Source organism: Pongo abelii, chromosome 5, assembly GCF_028885655.2.
Source record: "Pongo abelii isolate AG06213 chromosome 5, NHGRI_mPonAbe1-v2.0_pri, whole genome shotgun sequence".
NCBI lineage: Eukaryota > Metazoa > Chordata > Mammalia > Primates > Hominidae > Pongo > Pongo abelii.
The window spans coordinates 26675803-26697678 of record NC_071990.2 but is presented as its reverse complement, the minus strand read 5'-3'; the positions used below and the strand labels follow the sequence as shown (position 1 = coordinate 26697678).

General features: G+C 42.3%; 4 non-coding genes across 4 annotated transcripts; 1 reads left to right on the top strand and 3 right to left on the bottom strand.

Annotated features, from left to right (window-relative positions):
• Positions 1-3546: 3546 nt before the first annotated feature.
• Positions 3547-3635, bottom strand: TRNAY-GUA (transfer RNA tyrosine (anticodon GUA)). The gene is given in 2 exon segments: positions 3547-3582; positions 3599-3635. It is a non-coding gene; the product is annotated as a tRNA-Tyr (tRNA).
• Positions 3636-5078: 1443 nt separating this feature from the next.
• On the bottom strand, positions 5079-5168 carry TRNAY-GUA (transfer RNA tyrosine (anticodon GUA)). The gene is given in 2 exon segments: positions 5079-5114; positions 5132-5168. It is a non-coding gene; the product is annotated as a tRNA-Tyr (tRNA).
• Positions 5169-8789: 3621 nt separating this feature from the next.
• TRNAA-AGC (transfer RNA alanine (anticodon AGC)) lies at positions 8790-8862 on the top strand. Its single transcript has one exon. It is a non-coding gene; the product is annotated as a tRNA-Ala (tRNA).
• Positions 8863-11752: 2890 nt separating this feature from the next.
• Positions 11753-11843, bottom strand: TRNAY-GUA (transfer RNA tyrosine (anticodon GUA)). Its single transcript is given in 2 exon segments — positions 11753-11788; positions 11807-11843. It is a non-coding gene; the product is annotated as a tRNA-Tyr (tRNA).
• Between the last annotated feature and the right edge of the window lie 10033 nt (positions 11844-21876).

Here is a 21876-nt window from a genome sequence, read left to right as displayed (position 1 = left end):
AAGAATAAGTCAAATTTTCTCTCTTTGCAAATGACATAATACAATACTCAGAAAACCTTAAAGGCTTCTAGAACTGATAAACTACCTTGTTAAAGTTTCAGGAAACAAAATCAATGTACAAAAATCAATAGCATTTCTATACACCAATAAGGTCAAGCTGAGAGCCAAATCAAGAATGCAATGCCATTTACAATAGCCACAAAAAGAATAAAATACCTAGGAATACAGCTAACTAAGGAGGTGAAAGATCGCTACAAGAAGAATTACAAAACGCTGCTGAAAGAAATCAGAGGTGACACAAACAAATGAAAAAACATTCCATGCTCATGGATAGGAAGAATCAATATTGTTAAAATGGCCATACTGCTCAAAGCACTTTACAGGTTCACTGCTATTTCTATTAAATTACCAACATCGTTTTCCCCAATTAGAAATTAGAGAAAACTATTTTAAAATTTATACGAAATCAAGCTGGGCATGGTGGCTCACGCCTGTAATCCCAGCACTTTGGGAGGCTGAGGTGGGCGGCTCACCTAAGGTCAGGAGTTTGAGACCAGCCTGGCCAACATGGTGAAACCCTATCTCTACTAAAAACACAAAAAACAGATGGGTGTGGTGGTTCACGCCTGTAATCTCAGCTACTCGGGAGGCTGAGGCGGGAGAATCACTTGAACCTGGGAGGCAGAGGTTGCAGTGAGCCAAGATTGGTGCCACTGCACTCCAGCCTGGGTGACAGAGCAAGACTCCATCCCTAAATAAATAAATAAAATAAAATCATATGAAATAAAAAGGAGCCCAAATAGCCAAAGAAATAGTAAGCAAAAAGAACAAAGCCAGAGGCATCACACTACTCATTTTCAAACTATACTGTAAAGCTACAAGTAACCAAAACAGCATGGTACTGGGACAAAAACAGACACATAAACCTATGGAACAAGATAGAGAACCCAGAAATAAAGCCACACAACTATAACCATCCAATCTTTGACAAAGTTGACAAAATAACAAGCAATGGAGAATGGACTGTGTTCAATAAATGGTGCTGGAATAACTGGCTAGCCACATGCAGAAGATTGAAATTGGACCCATACCTTTCACCATATACAAAAATTAACTCAAGATGGATTCAAGATTTAAATGTAAGACCTCAAACTATAAAAATCCTAAAAGAAAACCTATGAAATACCATTCTGGACATCAGCCTTGGCAAGTAATTTATGACTAAGTCTCCAAAAGCATTTGCAACAAAAACCAAAATTGTTAAGGGGAATGTAATTAAACTAAGGAGCTTCTGCCCAATAAAAGAAACCATCAAGGGGCCTGGTTCACTGGCTCACACCTGTAATCCCAACACTTTGGGAGGTGGAAGTGTGTGGATTACTTGAGGTTAGGAGTTTGAAACCAGCCTGGCCAATATGGCGAAATCCCATCTCTACTAAAAATACAAAAATCAGCCAGGCATGGTGGCACACACCTGTAGTCCCAGCTACTCAGGAGGCCGAGGCATGAGAATCACTTGAACCTGGAAGGCCAAAATTGCAGTGTGCCAAGATCACACCACTGCACTCCAGCCTGGGCAACAGAGTGATACTCTGTCTTGAAACAAACAAAACAAAACAAACAAACAAAAAAACCATCAACAGAGTAAATAGGCAGTCTACAGAATGGAGAAAATATTCACAAATTATGCATCCAACATAGCTCTAATGCCAAGGATTCATAAGGAACTTAAATAATTCCACGAGCAAAAACCAAATAACTCCAGTAAAGAAAATGGGCAAGAGACATGAACAGACACTTTTCAAAAGAAGACATACATGCAGCCAACAAATATATGAAAAATGTTCAATATCACTAATTAGAGAAAAACAAATCAAACCTCAATGAGATACCATTTCACATCAGTCAGAATGGCTGTTATTAAAACATCAAAAATAATGGATATATGGCAAGATTGCAGAGAAAACGGAATGCTTACATTCCCACTGACAGTGGGAATGTAAATTAATTCAGCTACTGTGCAAAACAGTTTGAAAATTTCCCAAATAACTTGGAACTACCATTTGACTCATCAATCCCACTACTGAGTATATACCTAAAGGAAAATAAATCATTCTACGAGAAAGACACATGCATCAGTATGTTCGTTGCAGCACTATTCACAATAGCAGAGACATGGAATCAACCTACATACCACTAATGGTGGAATAAAGAAAATGTGGTACATATACACCATGGAATACGACACAGCCATGAAAAAGTACAAAAGTGCGTCCTTTGCAGCAACATGGGTGCAGCTGGAGGCCACTATTGTAAGTGGATTAACTCCGGAACAGAAAACCAAATACCTCATGTTCTCTCACTTATAAGTAGGGAGCTAAGCATTGAGTACACACAGACACAAAGGTGAGAACAATAGACCCTGGGAACTACTAAAGGCAGGAGGATGCGAGGAGGATGAGGGTTGAAAAACTATCGGGTACTACGATTACTACCTTAGGTGATGGGAACATTCATACACTAAAGCCCCGCGACACGCAATTTAGTCAGGTAACAAATCTGCCTATGTAGCCCCTGAATCGAAAATTTAAAAATAAAAAAGTTCTCAATTTTTATTCTTCATTTTCTGTGCCTAAAGAATAAAAAAGTATTGGCCAGGCGCGGTGGCTCACTCCTGTAATCCCAGCACTGAGGGAGGCCGAGGCGGACGAATACTTGAATCCAGGAGTTCGAGACTAGTTTGGCCGACATAGCGAGACCCTCCCACCACACCCCTAGTCTCTCCAAAAATAGCTAGGGGTTCTGACTCGCGCTTGTAGTCCCAGCTACTCGGGAGTCTGAGGTGGGAGGATCGCTTGAGCCCGGGAAGTCCAGTGAGCCGACATTGCACCGCTGCACTCCAGCCTGGGCGACAGAGCGAGATTGTCTAAAGCAACAACAACAACAAAAACCACACAGAGAAACAGAGAGAGAGAAGAAAAGTAACAAGATAACAGAGGACCCCAAAAGTCATCGTATATCCTAACCTCCAATAAAAACTGAAATGAAAACCTTGGGGCCAGAGTGCTCCTGTCATTCCCCACACCTCCCAAGCACCTTCTTAACTGAACTCCGTTGCGGGCGTTGGCTGTGGTTTGCTGGTCGAACGTCAACTCGGGTCGGGTATGGGGAGGGGAAGTGGGAATAAAAACTGCATTTGATGATCAGTAGCGGGAAATAAGAATGGCGTCGAGAAACCAAGAGCCAGCCAGCAGGAGACTCAGGGAGGGAGTGGAGGTGAAGAGTGTTGCGAGGTACAAATTTCACAAGGAAAAAGTGAAGCCTCAGACTTCCTGGAAACGCTGCTTTTCATCTCCGCAGGTGCCCTTCGGTGAAGCTACCACGTTTCTAGTTTATTCCTAAAATTTTTTACGCATGTAACCAAAAATGGTTTACTTGCGCATGTTTGAGCATAAAAAGCCGTCTAACACATTTTTTTGTCTAGGTTCTTATTTCCGTAAAGATCGTATTGTCTGGAATTAGTAGCCTAGTAGGTCAAAAGTACCGTCCTTCGAGCCGGATTCGAACCAGCGACCTAAGGATACCTTGCTTAATGAGCCTACAGTCCTCCGCTCTACCAACTGAGCTATCGAAGGACACATAATTTTGTTCTCTCTGGACACGTAGTTCTGCGTTCTCTAGAATCCCCAAACTAATGTGCGTCCTGGAAGTTTCTGGGTTTTCAAGTCTTGTTCCATTTAGGAGATTTGGTTTTAATTAATTATATTAATGCTCATTTTTAAAACTACGATCGGCTTTAAAGCAGTATTCTCATACACCGGAAGTATTCTGTGTAATGTTCTAGGTAATTGGCTTCATGGGTTTATAAATATGTAAAAGGCATTGGGTTTTTTATTGAAAACATTAGGATATTTATGTATAGCTCAAACCAAAAACCTTACTGGAATCCCCCGTCCTCCTCCCCTAGATATACACAATCTCCCAGATTACGCCTTCTGTCCTGCTGTGTTGTCTGATTAACTCCTCCTTTCTCTCTTAAAAGTGTCTGGATTTGCTTGATAAATGCTATGGCTTTTGTATTTGCTTGATAAAATGTATTTGCTTGATAAATACAGACAACTGGATTGATGAGGATCCCAGGGTTGTGAACAAAGCATTCTGGTATCATCGCAGTTCTCCCTTCTGAAAGTCGAATGATAAATTGTGTGTATTCATAACTGTAGTGATGAAACGTGGAAGTGTCATCTGTGCGTGTATGTGTAAATTTGAGTGTATATTACATAATCATGGTGGAGCAGTTAAAATGAAGCAAAAACTCTTGAAAACTTTACGTGGAAATATAAATATTCGTTTTTCAAAGCAAATTGTCCAACATAAAGAGAGGTTCTGTGTAGATTGTTGTCTGCTCAGCTTCCTTATACCTAAGGCAGAAATGGGGAATATGTTAAAACTATCTCGGGAGAAAAGGCTTTAAAAGGAAAAATCCCAAATTTTTCTTCAAATGGCAACTGCCAGTGCCTCTTGTCAGAAATATTAATAGCATACAGTTGATATTGAACTCTGTAATTAAGTCCCTTGCATGAGTAACTAAGAAAATAGTATATGCTAACTTTCAATGTTTCTAACCTAATAGAGAGCTAGGAGCTAGAGAGGAGGGATCCCAGGATGTGGACATTCTCTCCTGACATTATTGTGTGTCCTATCTGTGCCTTAGACACCAGGCGGAAAAGCTACAGAGATGCCAATAAGAAGTGAAATTTCAAGACGGGGCTGCTACAAAATTGTTGTCTCTGTTAGAATTACTGGGGTGACACCTAGAGAAACAGGAAGGCCCCAGAAAGAAAACAAGTTCACTTTTCCACCTCCAGCTTTGGAGTCTCTAACCTCCCTTTTGGCAAGGCTTACCCATAGGGTCAAGTGGTAAAACTGCAATGTGATTACCAGAGTCCTACTTCCTGTATCACAAAGGGGATTAAAGAAGGGATTAAACAGCAGTCTAATACATCTTCCTGTCTAGATCCTTATTTTCGTAAAGTTCGTATTTCTGGAATTATTTAGCCGGTAATTCAAAACTTTCGTCCTTCGAGCCGGATTCGAACCAGCGACCTAAGGATCTCTTAGTTTAATGAACCTACAGTCCTTCGCTCTCCCAACTGAGCTATCGAAGGACCTGTAAACTTTTACCTTCTAGAATTCCTAAAATAATATGTGTCCTGAAAGTTTCTGGGTTTTCAAGTCTTCTTACATTAAGGAGACTCAGTTTTAATTATATTGATACTCATTTTTAAAACTACAATCGGCTTTAAAGCAGTTTTTTCAGACACTGGAAGTATTCTGTATAATGAATCCATTTGTGCTGCGTATCAAAATACCTAAGACTGGGTAATTTATAAAGAGTAGAAGCCAGGTGCTGTGGCTCGCACCTGTAATCCTAGCACTTTAGGAGGCCAAGGTGGGTGGATCACTTGAGGTCAGAAGTTCAAAACCAGCCTGGCCAACATGGTGAAAACCCATCTCTACTAAAAATACAAAAATTAGCTGGGCATGGTGGCTCACGCCTATAGTCCCAGCTACTGGGCAGGCTAAGGCAGGAGACGCCCGGCGGCAGAGGCTGCAGTGAGCCGACATTGCACCACTGCACTCCAGCCTGGGTGACAGAGCAAGACTCCATCTGAAAAAAAAAAAAAAAAAAGTAGAAATTTATTGCTCACAGTTCTAGAGGCTGGGAAGTCCAAGATCAAGGTACCAGCAGATTCAGTTTCGTAGATTCAGTGTCTGGTGAGACCTGCTTTCTCCTTCCAAGATAGCACCTATGTTTGTGTCCTCACATGGCAGAAGAAATGGAGGGCAAAAGGAAGAAACATTGTGTTCTCATATGGCAGAAGAAAGAGAAGGCCCCCCACAAAAAAAATGGCAGAGCTCTGATGGCCAAATGACTTCCTAAAGTCCCCACCTCTTAATACTGTCATATTGGGTCTTAGATTTCAGTATAATGAATTTTGGAAGGACACAGACATTCAAACTATAGCAGGCTGCTATGACAAAAATACCACAGACTGGGTGGCTTAAAACAACAGAAATTTATTTTCTCACAGTTCTGGAGGCTGGGAAGTCCAAGATTAAGTTGCCAACTGATTTGGTTCTTGGTAAGGGCTCACTTCCTGGCTTGCAGATGGACACCTTATTGCTGTGACTTCACATGGTTTGAGTACTCTGTCTCCTCTTATAAGGAAACTAATCTTAGGGATCAAGATGCATCCCTATGACCTTATTTAACCTTAACTACTTCCTTACTCCAACTAAGTCACTTTAAGGATTAGGGATTCAACACAGAATTTTAAGGAAACACAATTCAGTCCATAGCAGTGGGTTTGGAGTTGACAGTCAATAGTTTAACAACTGCTAACAACTGTTAAAACTTCCATGTGAAACTTAAGATTTTTTTTTTTTTTTTTTTTTGAGAAAGGGTCTCAGTCTGTCACTCTGTCACCCAGGCTGGAGTGCAGAGGCATGATCACAGTTCCACAACTTCACCCTCCTGAGGTGATCCTCCCACCTCAGCTTCCCTAGTAGCTGGGACTACTATAGGCACATGCTACCAAGCCTGGCTAATTTTTGTACTTTTTGTAGAGATGGGGTTTCTTGACCTTAATTTACTTCTGTGGAAGCTAAGAAGTTGTAAAATTTGATAGAAACCAGAACTCCCAATTCAAAAGCCCTAGGCAAACCAATTGCTCCCAGTTTACAGTCATGCCAATATACAACCTATGGATCTGAACTATGGGATTGGGCTAATTTTCTTTCACCTCATTTCCACGCCTGCACTCCTAATAGAGTCATAGAAAATAAATAGAAACGAGTAAGGGAAGGCCAAACTGACTGGGTAAATTCTGTCCAGGGTTGAAGAAGGAGAAAGCACCTAGGTAGTGTGAGCCTCAAAGCAAGGCTGACTTTGAGCCAAGTCCTGAGATGAATGGTGGGTTTCTACACGTGCTTAGAACATCTGAGTTGGTTTTCTGTTTATTGAGAGAGTCTCACTGTGTCGCCCAGGCTGGAGAGCAGTGGTGCAATCTCTGCTCACTGCAACCCCTGCCTCCCAGGTTCAAGCGATTCTCCTGTCTCAGCCTCCCAAGTAGCCAAGATTACAGGCACCCGCCACCGCCCACGGCTGATTTTTGTATTTTTAGTAGAGCCAGGATTTTGCCATGTTGGTCAAGCTGGTCTCGAACTCCTGACCTCAAGTGATCCAGCCGCCTCAGCCTCCCAAAGTGCTGGGATTACAGGAGCGAGCCACTGCGCCTGGCTAATACCTGAGTTTTTAACTCTCGTCTAAAATGGTGGGGGCAGGAAATTGGGAGGTCTTCTTCCAACAGAGTTATCCACTTTTTGTCAGCCCTGATTGCAATGAAAAAGCAAAAGAGAAAAGCAAGTATTGAAGGTTGTCTTGAGGTCTTTAAAAGACCTACTATGCCCCGCGCAGCATAGTCACTTTCTTAAATAAGATATTTTGTCTTCTCCATTTTCAATTTTTAGCATCTTGCCCCAATTTCATTGAGACTAGCAAATAAAAAGAGGAAGTTTCTAATGATGGAATTTCTGGAAAAGAAGCAGTTGAAGGTGCAGATGTTGGGTGACGGCTTTCGTATGGCTTTTCTGAGAGTGATGGGCCTCTAGTAATGCCCAGCGGATCCTCCTTTTCCCAACTAGCTTCTGCTGAACAGTACCTAGCACATAGCACCTGGCACAGTACCTGGTACTCAGTAGGCCCAGAAGAAAAAGTGGCAACTAAAGCATTTGTCTTTGTGCAAAGACTCTGCCTCTAAGTCTGCAGCCATAAGTATATTCGCTTCTCTTGCTAATATTTACCTTAGAAAAATAATTTGTGCACCCCTTGATCGAAATCAGGACTACAGAAACCAGAATAAAGAAATCAAATGGGACGCACGCCCCCTCGTGGCCACAGGTCCTTCGGCAGCGACAAAGCCAGACAAAAAGCGGATTTTTTTTTTCTTTTTGAGAGTGAGTTTTACTCTGTCGCCCAGGCTGGAGTGCAGTGGCGCGAACTCAGCTCATTGCGACCTCTGCCTCCTGGGTTCAAGCGATTCTCCTGCTTCAGCCTCCCGAGCAGCTGGGATTACAGGCGTGCGCCACCACGCCCGGCTAATTTTTTGTATTTTTAGTGGAGACGGGGGTTTCACCATATTGGCAGGCTGGTTTCGAACTCCTAATCTCAAGTGATCCACCCGCCTCGGCCTCCCAAAGTGCTGGGATTACAGGCGTGAACCACCGCACCCGACTTTAAGGGATATTCGTAGATCCACAAAGACGCTGGATAATCTGTTTCTGGAACCAGATGAATAGATGGAAATTTTAGCGGTGCGGAGAGTGGTAGAAACTATTGGTTAGGCCAAGGCCGAACCTCATTGCTTAAAAAACTTGATTTTCCCTTCTGGCTGCATCCTCAATTTGCTTCCAGTTCCCGGTTTCCGTAGATGTGATTCCAGTGTTAAACTCTTCCCGGATCCCCAAGACAGCTGTTTCTATGGACTTCGGCTCCCTGGTTCACCTGCACTCGGTGGTCTTCTCCAGATGGGATCCGACATGGTAAAACAGGTTATAGATGGCGCTGAGGGGCGAAAGTCATGCTGAGGCTCTTTAGTCACCATTGATACACAGTTCTTCATTTTTTTCCTATTGGCTAGTGACGAAAGTCAATTGAAATAGCGCGAGTCCTGAATTACTTCCAGATATCAAAGAGGGTAAAGGATGTAAAAGGCGTTTTTCCGCGAGGGGAATTAGCTCAAATGGTAGAGCGCTCGCTTAGCATGCGAGAGGTAGCGGGATCGATCCCCGCATTCTCCAGTTTTATGTAGTTTCCTTTCCCACTTTACCCTTTGGCCTTCACTCGTATCTTTCCATGAATATCTTGCTGACACATAAGCACCTAACAACACACTCCCGTATCATAATGGGGGTGGTCTTTCCTTCAAGCTCAAGATTCTCTCACCACCCATGAAAACCCACCTACTCGGTGGTTCCCTAGTCCTCAGACTGTTCCATCGTAGACAGAGCTGGGTTCTTCGAATTTCACTATTTTCAGTTCTGAGTGTTGGCCTCTGCCAGGTGCATTGGCAAATCTATTATACACTTCGATCATTTATGTATTACATTTTTATCAGAGCAGACTGAGGACGTATTACAAATTTTTTTATTTTCCTTTTTTTTTTTTTTTTGAGAGACTTACTCTGTCGCCCAGTCTGGAGTGCAGTGGCACGATCTCGGCTCACTGCAACCTCCGCCTCCCGGGTTCAAGCGATTCTTGTGCCTCAGCCTCTGGAGTAGTTGGGATTACAGCTGTGCGCCACCACACCGGCATATTTTTAGTAGAGTCGGGGTTTCACCATGTTGGCCAGGCTGGTCTCGAACTCCTAACCTCTAGTGATCCGCCCGACTCGGCCTCCCAAAGTGCTGGGATTACAGGCGTGGGCCACCGCGCCTGGCCCTGTATTACAAATTTTAAAAGATTTTTTAAATTACATTTTTATTCTTAGAATCTATTTCCTACATGTCCGACCTGTTGAGGACCACCTTAAGTTGTTACAACAGTAACAAATGCACTCCCATTATCTCAACAAGATGGCGGATGGGCCAGGCGTGGTGGTTCACGTCTGTAATCTGAGCACTTTGGGAGGCCGAGGCAGGCTGATCACGAGGTCAGGAGTTCGAGACCAGCCTGGCCAACATGGTGAAAGCCCGTCTTTACTAAAAACACAAAAATTAGCCCGGCGTGGTTGCGCATGCCTGTAATCCCAGCTACTCGGGAGGCTGAGGCAGGAGAATGGCTTGAAACCGGAAGGCGGAGGTTGCAGTGAGCAGAGATCGCGCCACTGCACTCCAGCCTGGGCAACAAGAGCGAAACTCTGTCTCGAAAAAAAATAAATAAAATATATAAAAATAAAATGATGGAGAGCCAAAGCGTATGTAGGTATGTTTGAGGGTTTTTGTTTTGTTTTGTTTTGACATTCACTCTTCCTCTTCTGAAGTCATCTTGCTATATCTTGCCGGAGGGTGGAGTGGGGGGTCTGCTGCTGTTACTGGTGCTGGCACATGGGAGGAGAATTGTAACAGAGAATCTATCTGGACTGAAATCTATTGTGCCTTGGCAAGAAGCTTAGTCCAGGACTATTTAACAAATATTGCATTCAAGCCCCAAACGTTACCTCTGAAAATACCTATTTGTTTTGTTTTGTTTTGTTTTGTTTTCTGGCTGGGTGCGGTGGCTCGCGCCTGAAATTCCAGCACTTTGGGAGGCCAAGGTTGGTGGATTACTGAAGTCGGGAGTTCCAGACCAGCCTGGCCAACATGGTGAAACCCCGTTTCTACTAAAAACACAAAAATTAGCCCGGCGTGGTGGTGGACGCTTGAAATCGTAGATACTCGGGAGACTGAGGCGGGAGAATCTCTTGAATCCGGAAGGCGGAGGTTGCAGTGAGCTGAGATGGAGCCATTGCACTCCAGGCTGGGCGACAGAGCGAGACTCCGTCTCAAAAAACCAACAAACAAAAGGCCATTTTTCTGTTGCCCCCAACCAGCTTTCAAAAAGCAAGTTCACGGGGAGCTATCAGTTTAGATCCATCTCCAGCCCTTAATAGGAGTGGCTTCCAATGCGTTTTGGGCAGGGCTCTCCAACCACCACCCTAATTCAATAAGCCTGGGCTTCTGTGTTTTTTGTTAGTTTTCCAGGTGGTTCTGATATCCAAGTTTGAGAATTGTTTTCATAAAGAATAAAAGTTTGGAAACATGGGAAGGAACGTACAAGAAATTACCAGGTACAAAATCCTCAGAAAACGCTTCCTTACTTTGATCTAGACAAAGATATTTGTCATTAAGAACTCTTCCATAGGTATCTGGGATCACATTTTTGAGACACAAAAGGGTACAATAGGATTAATATATTGTAGTTAGATTGACACAAAATTAGCAAATATGTACCACTGTTATGCCAGATCTCTACTTTGTGAGCTAATTCCCTATGTGGGTAGGACATCCTGTCCATTTTTTCCCTTGTGTACTATTTTCTCCTAAAATGATTCTCTTCTACCAGTGTTTTTCAAAACTTGCAATACATGAAAGTCACCTGGTGAGCTTTTGAAACTACAATACCTGAATCTTACCTCCAAAGAAACCCAAGCATAGATGCTTTGTAAAATCTCCCCAGGTGATTCTAATATCGACCACATAGTCTCAGCTAGGGTCGAAAGCCACCACCATGACAATTAAAAGGAGAAGGGGGAATAGACCCCCTGAATTTCATCCCGGCTACAGATGTGTAGGGTTCAGACGCTAGTGGTTCAGCTTGTAACTGACTCTCAACGATTCAGAACTCTGAACACCAGGGGACGCGCGTGCCCCACCAATTACCAGTTGCTCCGAGTAATTCCCACCAGCCGCCGCTTGGATCCGGGGTTGAGGGGTAGAGACGCCTCTGTGGATCTCTAGCCCAGTGGACCAGTGTCTGATTCACTTCCTCAGTGCCCAGGGCTTCTAAGAGGGTTGGATTATATGAATTATAGGGATGAAGTCTTGATGGCGCGTGTTAAAAATTGTTACGGAGAATAATAAAAAATTAAAGAGATTCACAGCAAATCCAGAATAGTTTTAAATAGATTCTCATCGAGGATATGTATAAGTGAAATACGCATTTCTGAGAATGAATTTTAAAACTTAGGCAAAAAAAACCCAAACCGCGAATTCCTTCGAGCCGGATTCGAACCAGCGACCTAAGGATGTCTAAGGAAACAGCCAACTACAGTCCTCCGCTCTACCAACTGAGCTATCGAAGGATTCACACGACTTGCATTTCCCGCTGGGGATGCCATCTCTGCGCAAGGTTGGGCAATCGTGGATGCTTGCCGTCCTATTTACCTGCGTTGTTGATGTTCTTTTGACATCCAGTACTGCTTCAGAACTGACTGATATTCAGAGGCCCTTTTCTCTGAAACAGGGAGAAAACGGGAGCACCGCCCTCAGTAGTTTACAAAAAGAAACATAAAATGTTAAGGAGGCACAAGGAACTGATAAGAATTTAGCAATGACCATCTTTTGTTGTGATGAATGCATTATATAACCAATTTTAACCTCTACCTAAAAATAGAATTTTAAACACTTTAACACTGCAATTTTAATGAGATTTTATTGAGATAACTGACAGGAGGAAGAGAAGGAAGAGCAGGCTAAATAATGCAACTTCGAAAGCATAAATTTTATTTTTTTTATTTTTTATTTTTTTGAAAGAGAGTCTCGCTCTGTCGCCCGGGCTGGAGTGCAGTGGCGCGATATCGGCTCACCGCAACCTCCGCCTCCCAGGTTCAAGCGATTCTCCCGTTCTCCCGCCTCAGCCTCCGAGCAGCTGGGATTACAAACGCAAGCCACCACGCCCGCCTAATTTTTGTATTTTTAGTAGAGATGTGATTTTGCCATGTTGGCCAGGCTGGTCTCGAACTCTTGGCCTCAGGTGAATCGCCCGCTTTGCCTCCTAAAGCCCTAGGATCATAGGCGTGAGCCCACAGCAGCTGACCATCACATTAATTCTTAACTCAGCAAAAACCTATCCATGGGTGTGCTAAAATGATACATTTTTAAATGATCAACTTTAACACAAGGTAATATCATTTCAAATATTAGTTTTGCAAAGTGTAAGATTCTTGTCTAGCTGTCTATGACTCTGAAGCTCAGAATAGCTATTATCCTCCCTTGTTAATGAAGAAATCCACTTGTAGTGGAATCTGGGATCCGAAATTTGTTTCATTATGGCCCGGCGCGGTGACTTACCTCTGTAATCCCAGGACTTTAGCAGGCCGAGACGGGGAGATCACTTGATGTCAGGAGTTCGAGACCAACCTGGCCAAAATGGTGGCACCCCCCCCCCCCCCCGTCTCTGTTAAAACTACAAAAATCAGCCGGGCGTGGTGGTGGGCGCCTGTAACCCCAGCTACTTGGGAGGCTGAGGCAGGAGAATCACTGCAACCCAGGAGGCAGAGGTTGCAGTGAGCAGAGATGTTGCCACCGCACTCCAGCTGCTCCACAGAGCAAGACTCCGTCTCAAAAAAAAAAAAAAAGAAAAGAAAAGAAAAGAAAAAAAAAAATCTGTTTCATTCTTCTTCATGTTCCATTAAAGATAATTACCTTGTCCTATAATGAAACATGCACAGGGCAAATGATCCTTCTTATGCAAGTAGGCCATTGAGCCCAATGTTCACTCCTTTATGGCACACAGATTTTTTTTTCTTTTCTGAACAAGAATTGAAAGTACATTTAACTTGGCCATTAATATCCTCAAGTCCATGAAACATTTATTTGAGTGGGGTGAGTCTGGATGAATTAAATGTAATGTTTTATCTCCTCTCCAACCTCAATTGCCTGAATAAGTTATCCTATTTCATAGATGTATTTACTATTATACATTTGGTCAAAATACACTTTTCAAACGGTTAAATGCATGATTCGTATACGAATATGAAATAAACACTTGTCAAAGGTTTAATTCACTAATGAGGGAATCATCAAGATGGTAAAACTGGTTCAAAGAATTTATTGATAGTCGCTGAAAGAAGCAATGCTGTAAATTAACATTGCTAAGTGAGGTAGAGAACTGGAAACTGCCTTACAGGACAATAAAACTGTTACTGTTTCTACAGGACGGAAAATAACTAAATATCAAACGAAGTTCATTTGCATCACCACAGTTGTCTACAAGTTAACGACGTTCCCTTACAAAGCTGAAAAAATACCCTAATCAATAAATAGTAAAGTAGGCCGGGCTTGGTGGCTCAGGCCTGTAATCTCAGCAGTTTGGGAGCCTGAGGCAGCTAAGTCTCTTGAGACCAGGAGTTCGAGATCAGCCATGACCAACATGGTGAAACCCTGTTTCTACAAAAAATACAAAAATTAGCGGGGCGTAGTGGTTGGGCGCCTGTAGTCCCAGCTACCGGGACTGGCTGAGGAGGGAGGATCCCATGAGCCCAGGAGTCTGAGGCCACAGTGAGCTATGATTGTGTCACTGCACTGCAGCCTGAGCGACAGAGCCAGACCCTGTCTCAAAAATAAATAGTAAGCCAAAACAATGGTACATACTCGTGGAGCAGTAATTTCTCTAATGGAGCAATTTTGCCTTCACAAGGGTCATCTGACAATGTAAGAAGACATTTTTAATTGTTGTGACTGAGGAATATAGTAGGTAAATTGTTGTGATTGAGGAATGTAGTAGGTAAAAGAACAGGAATGCTAGTAAACATCCTGTAATGCATAGAACAGCCCCCACAACAAAGAATTATAATATCTAGTCCAAAATATTAATAGCGGTCTATTGAAACTCTGCTCTAGAGAAAGAAAGTAAGATAATCCTGGGCCTGCAGTTTTCTAATTGGCTCCCCTTGACCAGATTGGTCCCCTCGGTTCTGTTCTCCACACAAAATGCTAGCAAGTTCTCACTGAGTGGTGTCTGAGGTCCATAATATTGGCACCATTAAAAGAAGTTCCCGCCGGGCGCGGTGGCTCACGCTTGTAATCCCAGCACTTTGGGAGGCCAAGGCGGGCGGATCACGAGGTCAGGAGATGGAGACCATCCTGGCTAACACTGTGAAACCCCGTCTCTACTAAAAATACAGGCGGGTATGGTGGCGGGCGCCTGTAGTCCTAGCTACTCGGGAGGCTGAGACAGGAAAATGGCGCGAACCTGGGAGGCGGGGCTTGCAGTGAGTCGAGATCGCGCCGCTGCACTCCAGCCTGGGCGACAGAGCGAGACTCCGTCTCAAAAAAAATAAATAAAATTAAGTAAATAAATAAATAAATAAAATTTAAAAATGCAGCCCGTGTGGCCAGCTAACATGCAGTTAATTGGCAGATTTGATTTCCATTCATTCATTCGGTAAAGGTTTACGGCGTACCTGCTGCGGGCTGATGGAAGAGGCCCTGGGTTCTTTGCGAGCGCGTGGTCCCTTGAGTCCCTTGAGGGTGAGGAAATCGGGCGCGTGGTCCCTTGAGTCCCTTGAGGGTGACGAAATCGGACCACCGACCTCCACGTGTAGGGGAGGACGTGGTGCAGCAGCGCCAGATAACGCCGGAAGAACCCCAAGTGGAGGCTGCTTGGGTCCTTTGGGAGTGAGTGAAGAACCAATTTCTGTGGCATGTGTTTCAACAGTAACTGTACTGTAATACTTCCTAAAAAGAGTAAATATGTATTGAACTAATTGTATACATAGACCCTTTTGAACACAATTTAAAAGTAAATAATGAATTTTGGTAGTAGAAGTTACAGCAACACGACAGGCTATTTACTCGTATGTATGATGTAATGGAAAGAACACAGGGAGGCATTGGAGCCACTTAGTCCACCTTTGAATCTATGTGTCACTAGTAGTATGACTTCCCTAACTTCCTCATGCCTTATGCAAAATGGAGATGATGATAATGAAGATAATACAGATCCTAAGGGGATAGTTGTGAATATCAAATGAAATAGAATTTGTAATACACAGTTCTCAGAGTGTGCTGTCCACTGCCTTACTCCCACAGGCTCAAACAGGGGAACCCACAGAGGGTACTTTGAAAGCCTCTTAGCTGGGCCTCATCTTTGGTTAAATTACAGTATTAAAAATTCAAGAATAACACCATAGGAAGCATACGAGTAATAATGTAATCATTAAAACAAGTCCCAAACAGTACCACAAAAAAAGCTAAGTACACAAGAATTTAGACTATGTAAGAGATCAGATTTGGTTGAGATTAATTAAGGAAGCCTCCTAGATGGAGTTATAGTCCTTACAGAGGATTTTTTTTTTTCAAGACAGGATCGCACTCTGTTGTTGATGCTGGGGTGCAGTGGTCCAGGCTGGGATGCAGCGGTGGAATCATAGCTCACTAAAGTCTTGAACTCCTAGGCTCAAGGGATCCTCTCCCTTTAGCCTCCTGAGCAGCTGGGATTAAGGCACATATCATCATGCCCAGCTAATGGGCTGGTTTATTTTGTTTTTGTATTTTTGTAGAGACTTAGTATGTTGAGTCATAGGTCTCACTATGTTGCCCATGCTTAGATAGGAATTTTAAAGAAGTGATTGATCAGCATCACTTTTTTTTTTCCCTGAGACGGAGTCTTGCTCAGTCACCCAGACTGGAGTGGTGCAGTGACCTGATCTTGGCTCACTGCAACCTCTGCCTCCCAGGTTCAAGAGATTCTTCTGCCTCAGCCTCCCTAGTAGCTGGGATTACAAGCCCCCGCCACCGCGCCCTCAGCCTCCCTAGTAGCTGGGATTACAAGCGCCCGCCACTGTGCCCAGCTAATTTTTGTATTTTTAGTAGAGACAGGGTTTCACCATGTTGACCAGGCTGTTCTCAAACTCCTGACCTCGTGATCAACCCGCCTCAGCCTCCCAAAGTGCTGGGATTACAGGCATGAGCCACTGTGTCTGGCCAGAATCACTTAAAAAAAATAAATAAATAAAATAAATAGAGATGGGATCTCACTACGTAGCCAAGGCTGGTCTCGAACTCCTGGGCTCAAGCAACCTTCCCATCTTGGCCTCCCAAAGTGCTGGGATTACCGGCATGAGTCACCGCACCCTGCCCAGAATCACTTTTGACAAAAGTTAGTAGTGACCTTTTGAATAGATTCCTGACAAAAGTTAAGTAGAGACATTTTGAATCCATCCCAGGATTATGTATATGTGAGCAAGATCTAAAAGTTACTTGATTTTTTTATTTGTGTTTTTTACATTGGTCTTGGTAGTCAAACGAGTGAACATTTCAGCTATTGTAATTTTGAGAATAAAAGTACTAAAAGGAAACAATATGTACACAGCGGTGACCTGTATATTCACAGACATGTATTGATCACTATTCTAGGTCCTATGCTAAGTGCTGGGAACACACAGAAACAAGACAGCCTCCCTCCTCAAAGCTGTCAAAAGTTAAAAGCTCAAAGAATAAGTCATGAGTCAGTTATGGAAATAAAGGTTTTTGGTTTTGAAGGTCTGATTCAGAATGCTTGGAATTTAGGTTTGTAGAAGCTTTCTGGTTGGTGATTTACACCATACTATAGTAAAACTGTATTTTGCTTATGTAAACATATGTCTTTTGGAAAAATCCTCGGACTCTCTGAACTCTAGACCCAACTAATTATGAAAATTAGGAAATATGTGCCGGGACACAGACAGATATAAAAATGATTACACAAGGCAAAGCTAAATTAATCATACTTGCCAACAACTTCCCTGCTTTAAGATAAATTTCTCCCCTGGTATGCTATATAGCTTAATTGCAAATATCTAACATGAAGAATGCCATAAGATGGTTAAAATATGCCTTATACATACCAGCAGACATCAGTATTTCTAGAAGTTTTTCAGAGTAAAATTGTATCATTTTTTTCCCTTGAGTTTTTTTTTAATTGATTCATAACTTCTCCTTCCCCCATGACTTTTGGTTAAAGGTATTTTATGCTAGAAGTGTAAGATTTTTAAAAAGGAAAAACCAAAAGAGCTAGGAAAGTAGGAAAAGTGAATGGTAAAGTCCGTAAAATTTTGCTAGACTTTCGATAACTGTCAGGAAAACATCTAACATTTCAAAGTACCTGATACGTTTGGCAAATACCTGATATGTTTAGGCATTACTTATGTAGCCTTCACTAACTGAGGTCAGGACTTTCTGTCTTGTGTTCAGTTAGCCTTCGAGCACATAGTATAGGGCCTTGATTGACTGTGGCAGGGTTTTAATAAATGATAACAGTTATTAATGCTTAATAAAGAAATTTTTGGCTGGGTGCAGTGGCTCACGCCTGTAATCCCAGCACTTTGGGAGGCCGAGGCAGGCGGATCACCTAAGGTCAGGAGTTCGAGACCAGCCAGGCCAATATGGTGAAACCTTCTCTCTGCTAAAAAAATACAAAAATTAGCCAGGCATGGTGTTGCATGCCCATAATTCCAGGTGCTCAGGAGTCTGAGGCAGGAGAATCACTTGAATCCAGGAGGCAAAGGTTGCAGTTGAGCCGATCACATCACTGCCCTCCAGCCTGGGCAACAGAGTGAGACTCCATCTCAAAAAAAAAAAAAAAAAAAAAATTTAACCCTGGGGAATATGGCTAAAACCCGTCTTTACAAAAAATACAAAAGTAGCTGGGCGTGGTTGCACGTGCCTACAGTTCCAGCTACTCAGGAGGCTGAAATGGGAGGACCACTAGAGCCTGGTGTTAATGGTGGAGGGTGTCCAGGTTCTTGGCGTCTTGAACAAAGAACTGGACAAAACGCACAAACAGAGCAAGGAAAGAATGAAGGGTTTTATTGAAAATGAAAGTACACTCCACAGTGTGGGAGTGGGGTTGAGCATAGCAGCTCAAAGGCCCCATTACAGAGTTTTCGTGAGTTTAAATACCGTCTACTGGGGGTACGCCCTATGTAAATGAAGAGGATGAAGTAAAGTTACAAAGTAATTTACTCCGTGTATGCCCTATGGAGAGGATATTTCCTATTATAGTTGAAGTGTGAGTTGGCCTTATGTTCTTTGACTCCAGACCCTATTTTCCTGCCTCACTAGGAAGTCGAGGCTGCAGTGAGCCGAGATCGCGTCACTGTACTTCAGCCTGGGCAACAGAGGGAGACCCTGTGTCATAAATAAATAAATAGGAAGAAAGCTGAGTGAGATAGCCTATTTTCTGATTATCCCCAATTCTCCCAGCTACATTACCTTTCATACTGTTCTCCAAAATAATGTAGTGATGTTTTCTTGGAAAGCGTTATTACAACATGGCTGTTCCAGACCTATCTCCACTCCTGGTCTTGCCTCACAGAGTAACCTTAATGAGATAGGGCAGGATATCCCTCCACTCCCTGTCAAGATCTCGTCCTGTACTTGTCTAATAGGTGTCAATGAGAGGTATCCGTTTTCTGACCTCTTTTATATTACTGTTTTTCCTTTCTGAAGTCTCCTTAGAGTCTATTGTTTCTGCATTTAACATTGGTATACTTTCACGTGATAATGCATGCCCCTAGAAGGGTGCCTACTCTTCACAGAGCAGCAGGAGAGAGACTGAGAACCAAGTGAAGGGGGAAGCCCCTTATAAAAACCATTAGATCTGGTGAGAACTTACTATGAAGAGAATAGCATGGGGGCAACCACCCCCATGATTTCATTACCTCCTACTGGGTCCCTCCCATGACACATGGAGATTTTGGGAACTACAATTCAAAATGAGATTTGGGTGGGGAAACAGCCACACCATATCACACCATATCACCAGCTTTATAAACGGTTAAGAAGGACCTGAGGGTAAGGCTTATCAGATGAAGGGCTAGTATTCTCACTGCCTGATTATTACAGCAATCACAATATTGTAAATACACACAAAAATGGGCATCATACTCCCAGAACGTTGGTTTTTTCCCTACCTCAAGATGATTTTATAAAAGTCTTCATAATCCAGTTCTTGGTTCATAAACAGAGTAATTCAGAAGCCACTTTAGTCTCCCTGGTCTCTAAAATGTATATCACTTTTCTTAGATTAATTATAAATTAATTAATGGATTGTCATGCCCACATCTTAGGTGATTCTGATGTCACTTGAAGCATTTTAGAATTACCAGTGTGAATTTTAAAAGTACAAGATTGTTAATAAACTATTATTTATCTGTAAGTAGCCTTGTGAACTTTTATGGCATTAGATGTGTCTTTAACCAGTTCTTCCAGTCTTTTCTGTTATTTCCTGGTTGTTTGCCTGTCACAATTAATAATTTACATTTGAAAATAACCATATTTTCTAAAATGTATTTTTGCCAAATGTTAGTTCCTTCAGTATCAATAGTTCCTTGAGATGTTAATAGATGTTATTTGGTTAAAAAAAAAAAAAAAAGAGCATTGACTCCATTCTCTTTACTAGGCCTACTTTAAGCAATGAGCTGTAAATTTCAGAACATTAGAAGATAGATCAGTCGAGATTTTTCTTCATTTTATTTTCCTTCTATGAGTAATAAAATATTAGCTGTGTTTTCAGCCCTCAGCTGGTAAGAACTTTGCCTTTTTTAGATGTTGGTGTCCTCTTTCAGTTAACACATGTCCCACTACCCTGCCAAACCTCACCAGTATTAAGTAATTATTTATTAGCATATAGTGCATACAAGGTGCTGCCACTGTACATGCTTTAATACCTAGTTTCTCAAATTTCGCGACAATCCCAATCCAATTTACTGAGCCATTTTCTTTTCTTTCTTTGTTTTTGCTTTTTCCTTTTTCTTTTTCTTTTTCTTTTTTTTTCTTGAGATAGTCTGGCTCTGTTCCCAGATTGGAGTGAGAGAGGAGACCACTCCTCATATTGTCTTATACTTAATTTCTTGTTTGCTGAAAAGGTAGAAGTTAAAAGAATAGGCAGAAGTGAAATTCATAGTCAGACAGCCCGGCGCCACGTCTCAGGCCTGGTAGTTAAAATTCAACCCCTGACCTCACCGCTTTTGGTATCTATAGATTCTAGACACTGCACGAAGAAGCATTGTGAAACTCCCTGTTCTGTTCTGTTTCGTTCTGATTACTGATGCATGCAGCCCCCAGTCATGTACCCCTCGCTTGCTCAATCGATCATAACCCCCACTTCACACAGCCCCTTTAGAGTTGTGAGCCCTTAAAAAGGATAGAAATTACTTATTCGGAGAGCTGGGTTTCTAGGACGCGAGTCTGCCGATGCTCCCAGCTGAATAAAGCTCTTCCCTTCCACAATACAGTGTCTGAGGGATTTTGTCTACGACTCCTCCTGCTACAGGAGTGCTGTGGCATGAACATGGCTCATTGCAAGCTCTGCCTCCTTGGGCTTAAGCCATCTTCCTACTCAGCCTCCCGAGTAGCTGGGAGTACAGGCACTTGCCACCATGCCTGGCTAATTATTGTATTTTTTGTAGAGACTGGGTTTCAACATGTTGGCCAGGCTGGTCTCGGCTTCCCAAGGTGCTATGATTACAGGAATGAGCCACAGCGCCCAGCCTGAGCCATTTTCAAACCCAGTATGTTCAGCCCCTTAATGTGAATCATTAACTAGGAACTTGCCTTGCTGTAATCTCATCCATACACAAATTTTACATGACTTTTGACATCTGAAGAAGCTCTTTGGATTAAAACAGAAATAATAAATGAGAACATGTTCTTAGGCTTGTCCCTAAAATAAACTCTTGACTAAACTTTCTTCCTTTACAAAAGAATACAAGACAATGTTTTGGGATTCTCAGAAATGACAAAAGAGACACAATTATCACAGTTTTTAGATGTGTCATGTTTTTTATGTTGCTCTTGAAGGAGGTTATTTTCTCCCTATAGTTTTTTACCATGAAAAGTTTTAAATTTACAAAAAGGAATTGAAGTAATATTGCAGTGAACAATATATACACTCCACAATCAACAATTGCTAGTATTTGCCATACTCGCTTTAAATCCATCTTTCTTGTGTATGGACACACACAGCATGTACATTTCTTTTGCTGAACTGTTTGAAAATAAGTGACAGATGTGATGACTTTACCATTTAAACACTTCAGCAAGCACTCCTACATGTAAGATCATTCTACACATCACAAAATTATTATCACTCCTAGGAAAAGTATCAGTAATTTCATTGTATCTAATAAATGGCTTATGACCCAATTTCTCTAGTTATCCCAAGAATATATTTATGTATTTATTTTTTTGAACTAGAATTCAGTATAGAGTCACTCATTACATGTGACTGTAATGTCTTTAGTCTCTTAATATTTTTATAACGTTGACTTTTTAAAAACCATTTGATTCATAGTTTAGTTGCATTTGATCCTCTATGTTCTATAAATTAGAAGGTATGACTAGAAACTTGAT